This window comes from Lathamus discolor, chromosome 9, assembly GCF_037157495.1.
Source record: "Lathamus discolor isolate bLatDis1 chromosome 9, bLatDis1.hap1, whole genome shotgun sequence".
Taxonomy (NCBI): domain Eukaryota; kingdom Metazoa; phylum Chordata; class Aves; order Psittaciformes; family Psittacidae; genus Lathamus; species Lathamus discolor.
Window position 1 is genome coordinate 12,167,407 of NC_088892.1, and position 7,023 is coordinate 12,174,429.

General features: G+C 43.5%; 1 long non-coding RNA gene across 1 annotated transcript in view; it reads left to right on the forward strand.

The window, feature by feature from the left end:
- The window catches only part of LOC136019379 (uncharacterized), a 129,333-nt gene extending 122,558 nt beyond the window's left edge, over positions 1-6,775 (forward strand). The window contains exons 3-4 of the long non-coding RNA XR_010614857.1: positions 2,036-2,291; positions 6,633-6,775. This is a non-coding gene — a long non-coding RNA (uncharacterized LOC136019379). The remainder of the gene's footprint in view (positions 1-2,035; positions 2,292-6,632) is intronic.
- Positions 6,776-7,023: the final 248 nt, after the last annotated feature.

Sequence of the window (7,023 nt, forward strand, 5' to 3'; positions counted from 1 at the left end):
CTTTGCCAGGGAAGACAAAACAGTAAAAGCTTCTTGAGAAGGTTCAAGTTCTGGGTATAAAAACTGCCACTCATGCTAACCAGGCTTCTTTCATTACATAAGCCATCCTACACAAAACTTCTTTTGCTGTTATAAATAGTGCCAGCCCAGGTGATTTCCTTACAAAGCTATTTTGGCAAAATGCTGCATATGCAGTGCTTTGTAGGCTAAGCTGATCCTTTATAGAGGATTATTTTTGAACCAGGTGAATTCTCTCTATTGGCCAGCTATGGATATCAATGGAAATGTAACTTGGGTCATACCAAGGCCTTTGGCTTAACCTGAAGGAGTGGGAAGATGACAGGAGGAAGGGAAAAGGAACCTGTGCTGAACTTAAATCCTAGGTGCCGCAGACGAAAAAAACCCTAGAAGACCTCAGTATGACTAATCTAAGTAACGCACATATATGTATCAACTATCACCAGAGTATTGTGAACATTGGCAGTACTTATCCTTCCTCTGCTGTGCATTGAAGTCATCATGGACAAGACATAGGTATTTTCATGGTAGGTACTATGTTTCTGCAGCCCTTTGAAAATGCAGGTATTTACACAGCTGACAACCTAGTCCACAGGTCACTAAATGCTATTTATAATTTTATTTTGTTTCCTAGACTGACAGTGGAAATAACATTGATGCACAGGTCAGTGTGCAGCAATCCTGCTGATTTAGCCTTAAGGGGGTTTTGTTTAATTTCTATTTTTCATCTCTCCCAAGAGAATCTCCTTTACAGCTTTATTTTTTGTTAATGTTTCTTTAATCAGATCAGCACATTGGCACTCTCATAAGCTTGTTATTTTATGTATCTCTCAGTTTCTTTAGCTTTATTAATCACTGTGGTACTCAAAGTTGCTAGCATGAAAAACGCACTGTAAGAATAAATAATCATTACTATCAAAGTGCTTTCAGAAAAATGATCTGTAGGATTAAATCCTTATTAGAGCAGCATTATCAGTCATGATTATTATTACTATTACATATTAATTAGTAGTACCAAGATAGTGCAGCTTTCAGAATTATCTGTACTGAAGTCAGTTAAATGTGAAAGTTTAAATTTTCAGTGGATTTAGTGGTTTAGGACATGATAGTGGGATTATAGTTAATATTATTTATCCAGTTCAGTACTTGCGAAGAGCTGATGATGTGCTCACTGCTGTTCACAACAGAACTTGCTGCCTCCAATATACTTTGAGAAAGGGAAAGGAAATAGTTGCATTAAAATAGGCCCTTTTTTTTTTAACTTAATGCTGGGATCCAGTAGTTCAATATTGTTTATAGCTCTGCCATTTCCTGTGTCTATTAAATTTTGTGCTTTGTCATATATTTAATCTTTCTCTGCCTTAGTTAATTGATGTGCATAAGTATGTTACATTAATTAAGCTGTGTAAAGCATTTTGAATTACAGGTATCATATAAAAATGGAGCATTTTTTACCTCACCTGAGAGGAAGCTCTGGTTTCCATGGGTTGCCATAGCATATGGCTGTGTATTTTGTATTTTTTCATAGATGTGTTACCCTGTTTGGTTAACGTAACTGTGAGGTGACATGATGGGCGGATTGTGTACAGCATACTTCTCTCTTTTTCTTTTATATGAAATGATACTACTACTCCTTTCCTTTGATGCAGTAACCTAGTCAAGCTTCAAGAGACATAGGATGAGAAAAGACTGACAAATAAAATATTGTTATGGCAGGTGTCATGAGATGGTGCTGTTATATAGTCTTCCAAGCTGTTTTTTTCCACCTTACTATGTGAGCAAACGTTCAGTCTTGGGAAGACATGCTGTGTTTGTAAATTTTCTTTTGCAAGGTCTTGGATAGAGAAAGTCAAAGGAATACTTTATTTTCTTGCCTGAGCCCCTGGATGGTGTTATTCTGGAGACAGCCCCTCCCCAGTAGACAGGCATTAGTACTTGGCTAAATTCCTGAACAGTCATTGTTCTGCTGTTGCCATCTCGTCCAGGTCTAATTTTGCTTGTTGTCTTCCCTCTTTAGGTCATGCCTCAAGTTTATCATCCCAGGCTTTTAAGAGCAAAGGCTCTGTGTAAAATACAGAAATCCAACTTGGGCACAGACTATACCTGCAAAGCAGGAGGCAGGCTGAATACTGAAAAATTACCGTCCCAGGAGCCAGCATACTGAAAGGGAGTTAGTGAGCGAGCTGAGAGCAGATGCTGCGGGAAAGGACAGCCTTTCAGTCTGGCCTCTGAGTGCAGAGGTGTCACCTGGGATGCTGACATTCTTCTAGAAGGTATGTACTCAAAAGAAGTTGACCCTTCCCTACCAAGTGAGGGAGAGACCATTTCTTTTTTCTTCTGTTATTTCGGCATTTTCTATGAAATGGGAAGCTAAATGTCCCTCTGCCACATCTGGAGTATGGAGTTACATGTAGGTATCCCATTCTTCAGAAAGGCTTTTTGAGCCCTGTGGGCTCCAATATGTATACCAGTAAAATCATAGAATCATAGAATAGAATCATAGAATAGTTAGGGTTGGAAAGGACCTCAAGATCATCCAGTTCCAACCCCCCCGCCATGGGCAGGGACACTTCACACTAAACCATCCCACCAAAGGCTTTGTCCAACCTGGCCTTGAACACTGCCAGGGATGGAGCACTCACAACCTCCCTGGGCAACCCATTCCAGTGCCTCACCACCCTAACAGAAAAGAATTTCCTCCTTTTAACCCGTTACCCCTTATCCTGTTACTACAGGCCCCAATGAAGAGTCCCTCCCCAGCATCCCTGTATGCCCCCTTCAGATACTGGAAGGTTGCTATGAGGTCCCCACGCAGCCTTCTCTTCTCCAGGCTGAACAGCCCCAACTTTCTCAGCCTGTCTTCATACAGGAGGTGCTCCAGTCCCCTGATCATCCTCCTGGCCTCCTCTGGACTTGTTCCAGCAGTTCCATGTCCTTTTTATGTTGAGGACACCAGAACTGCACACAATACTCCAGGTGAGGTCTCACAAGAGCAGAGTAGAGGGGCAGGATCACCTCTTTGGACCTGCTGGTCACGCTCCTTTTGATGCAGCCCAGGATACGGTTGGCTTTCTGGGCTGCGAGCGCACACTGCCGGCTCATGTTCATGTTGTCATCGACCAGCACCCCCAAGTCCTTCTCTGCAGGGCCGCTCTGAATCTCTTCTTTGCCCAGTCTGTAGCTGTGCCTGGGATTGCTCCGACCCAGGTGTAGGACCTTGCACTTGTCGTGGTTGAACTTCATAAGGTTGGTATCAGCCCACCTCACAAGCGTGTCAAGGTCCCTCTGGATGGCATCCCTTCCCTCCAGCGTATCAACCGGACCACACAGCTTGGTGTCATCGGCAAACTTGCTGAGGGCGCACTCAATCCCACTGTCCATGTCAGAGATGAAGATGTTAAACAAGACCGGTCCCAACACTGAAACCTGAGGGACACCACTCGTTACTGGTCTCCAGCCGGACATTGAGCCATTGACCACAACTCTTTGTGTGTGGCCATCCAGCCAGTTCTTTATCCACCAAGTGGTCCATCCATCAAATTGATATCTCTCCAGTTTAGAGACAAGGATGTCGTGTGGGACAGTGTCAAACGCTTTGCACAAGGCCAGGTAGATGACATCAACTGCTCTACCCCTGTCCATCAGTTTCATAGCCCCATCATAGAAGGCCACCAAATTGGTCAGGCAGGATTTCCCCTTAGTGAAGCCATGCTGGCTGTCACCAAGCACCTTGTTGTTTTTCATGTGCCTTAGCATGCCATCCAGGAGAATGTGCTCCAAGATTTTGCCGGGCACAGAGGTGAGACTGACTGGTCTGTAATTCCCCAGGTCTTCCATTTTCCCCTTCTTGAAAATGGGGGTTATATTTCCCTTTTTCCAGTCGTCGGGAACTTCACCTGACTGCCACGATTTTTCAAATATGATGGCCAGTGGCTTAGCAACTTCATTCGCCAGCTCCTTCAGGACCCGCGGATGGATTCCATCAGGTCCCGCGGACTTGTGCGCATTCAGATTTTTAAGATGGTCTCAAACCAGATCCTCTCCTACAGTGGGCCCAAGGTCTTCATTCTCACAGTCCCCATGTCTACCTTCTAAGACTTGGGTGCAGTCAGAGCCTTTGCCAGTGAAGACCGAGGCAAAGAAGTCATTCAGAACCTCAGCCTTCTCCAAATCCTGTGTAGCCAGTTCTCCCGAGGGCTTCCTCAGGGGGCTTATGTTGTCCCTAGTCTGTTTTTTATTTGCTACATACCTGTAGAATCCCTTCCTGTTATCCTTAACATCCCTGGCCAAGTTTAATTCTAACTGGGCCTTAGCCTTCCTAACCTGGTCCCTAGCTTCCCTGACAACATCCCTGTACACTACCCAGGCCGCCTGTGCTTGCTTACACTTTTTATAAACCTCTTTTTTCCTTTGAATTTTCCTCAGCAGCTCCTTATCCATCCAAGGAGGTCTCCTGGCCCTCCTGCTGCACTTCCTTCTAGTTGGGATGCAGCACTCCTGAGCTTGTAGCAGGTGATCCTTGAATATCAACCAACAGTCTTGGGCCCCCATGCCCTCCAGGGCTATATCCCATGGAACCTTACTAAGCAGGTTCCTGAAGAGACCAAATTCTGCTCTTTGGAAGTCCAGGGCAGTGAGCTTGCTACATGCTCTTCTCACTGTCCTGAGGATCTCAAATTCGACCATCTCGTGATCGCTGCATCCAAGGCTGCCCTGGAGTACCACATTTCCAATGAGCCCTTCCCTGTTGGTGAGCACAAGGTCAAGCATGGCACCTGTCCTTGTCGGCTCCTCTATTACTTGCAGAAGGAAGTTGTCTTCCACACAATCGAGGAACCTCCTGGATTGCTTGTGCCGTGCAGTACCATTGTTCCAACAGATGTCAGGGTGGTTGAAGTCCCCCATGAGAACAAGGGCCTATGAGCGTGAGGCTTTTCCTATCTGTCTATAGAGTGCTTCATCCACAGGTTCTCCTTGATCAGGCGGCCTGTAACAGATCCCCACAGTAATGTCTCCCATAGCTGTTTTCCCTTTAACCCTGACCCGCAAACTCTCTGTAAACTGACCCCCTGTCCCCAGACAGAGTTCCATACTCTCCAGCCTGTCCCAGTTTTGTCATCCGCCATGCGAGTGATGTAGCTATTGGTGCACAGGATCTTCCTGTCATAACTTTTCTGTCTTAAAAAGAGCCCAACACTTAAGAGATGGAAGAGATCCGAGTGAGGCAGAGTAGGGTTTGAAATGCTGATCACCCAGGTCACAGGCAAATACTGTAGCTCCTAGAACATGATTTTTAGTACTTGATTACAAGGTATCTACTAAATTGGTCTATTTTGGTTAGTAAATAGAAGATCCTAAAGTCTGCTGTGCTGAGTAATCTGTTCTATATGCTTGTCATTACTATGCCATGGGGGGCTTGACATATTATGGACAAAATGGGTCTTCCTTTAAAAGTACCGAACTCTTCTTGTATTCAGCAGCATTTTTGGACATGCAAGGAATGCAAGATCAGGCTGCTGAGAACAGAAGCTAGTCATTTCGAGCAGTCTGAACTTTTTGCTTGGCTGCCCTATTTAAAATGGGTACCAGTGGAGCAATAGATTGGCATCTGATGTTATGAAAAAGTCCTCCGCACTTAAGTGATACAGCAGCAAAATGATTTTTGTAAATCTCTGGAATTAATAACTACAGCTATTTGAGAAGAGAAACAGTATCATTCATACTGAAAAATATTCTCTTCCCTCCCACAGGGAAAGCCTGTGTAGGTGTGGAGCTGTAGTCTGGGAAATTAAAAAATGCAAATTAAAAAATGCAAATGTAAAAGAGAGGCATTGCTTGCTGCAGTGCTCTGAGGGTTTTCTTGAATAGCAGCAAATTAAAGGAATGCTATGTAATCAAAGTTTATATCAAGCCTGTGAAAGAAAAGCACCATTATCTCTAAATATAGTGATAGTACTCTCTGCTCCTGATCTTTTACATTGTGTATATATTACCAGTAAATTACAAGGATACTGTATTATAGTTTTCAACAAGTCCTGGATGAAAATGCACATTACCATTTAATATGTCACTTTATTCTGTTGTATTAAAATGTTATGATTAGGTAGGAAACGGTAGTTGGGCTACCTTTTTTTTCAACCAAGTTCCTTCAAGTTTCTTCACTCCATTTCCCTTCCGCAGCTGTTCACCGCTACTGTTAATACAGTTCAATCACGTAAGCTGCACTGATTGTATGTAAGTTTAGGTAGTAGATATTTTCTGTCTTTCATATCCCCTCTCAACTTATCCATACACAACCTACACACCTTTTCTCCACTTCACACCAATTTTTTTGTGGTCCCATTTGCAGTATTTCCCACAAAAGACCAAGACAGGCCATCAAGGGAGAAATAAATGCTCATATTATCTGTTCAGTATTTCAAGGTAAGCACAACACATTATGGGAAGGAATGTAAGCCACATGGCTACTTAAGAACTTCCCAGCATAAGGATACCCTGGGCAATGCCCAAATGGTTTGACAGAATAGAGAGTGGGCAATGTGGCTGAGAAACAGGAGAGAGAATCAGGTAAATGGTGCATCGTTGTGACATCCAGGTAACCTGTTGGTCTCCAGGTCAATATGTAACTGGTTTGGAGAGCAGTGAGATCGTTGCCAACTAAAATGAAAAATAAACTGAGATGGTAATTACAAGAAGCCTCACTTTCTACAGCAGAACCAGTTGGGCACAACTAAGAACAGAGGCACAACCATAAACCGTGTAGCTGGGACTTTCACCAAAGGTAAGTTAATGCTATTTAAGTTTTGATTCTCTTAAAGAGCGTTATTGCATAATGCTGTGATGATTTCTCAAATTTCACTATTTTTTTGTGATTCTTGGTATTCTTCTTTGACAGAAATCTCACTGGGGCCAGAGATTTGTACATAACTATCTCTGGGATCCTGCAGAGATTAGGGGGAAAATCAAATATAAATGGAAGTTTCATGGAGCCTTCTTTCCTCAAAA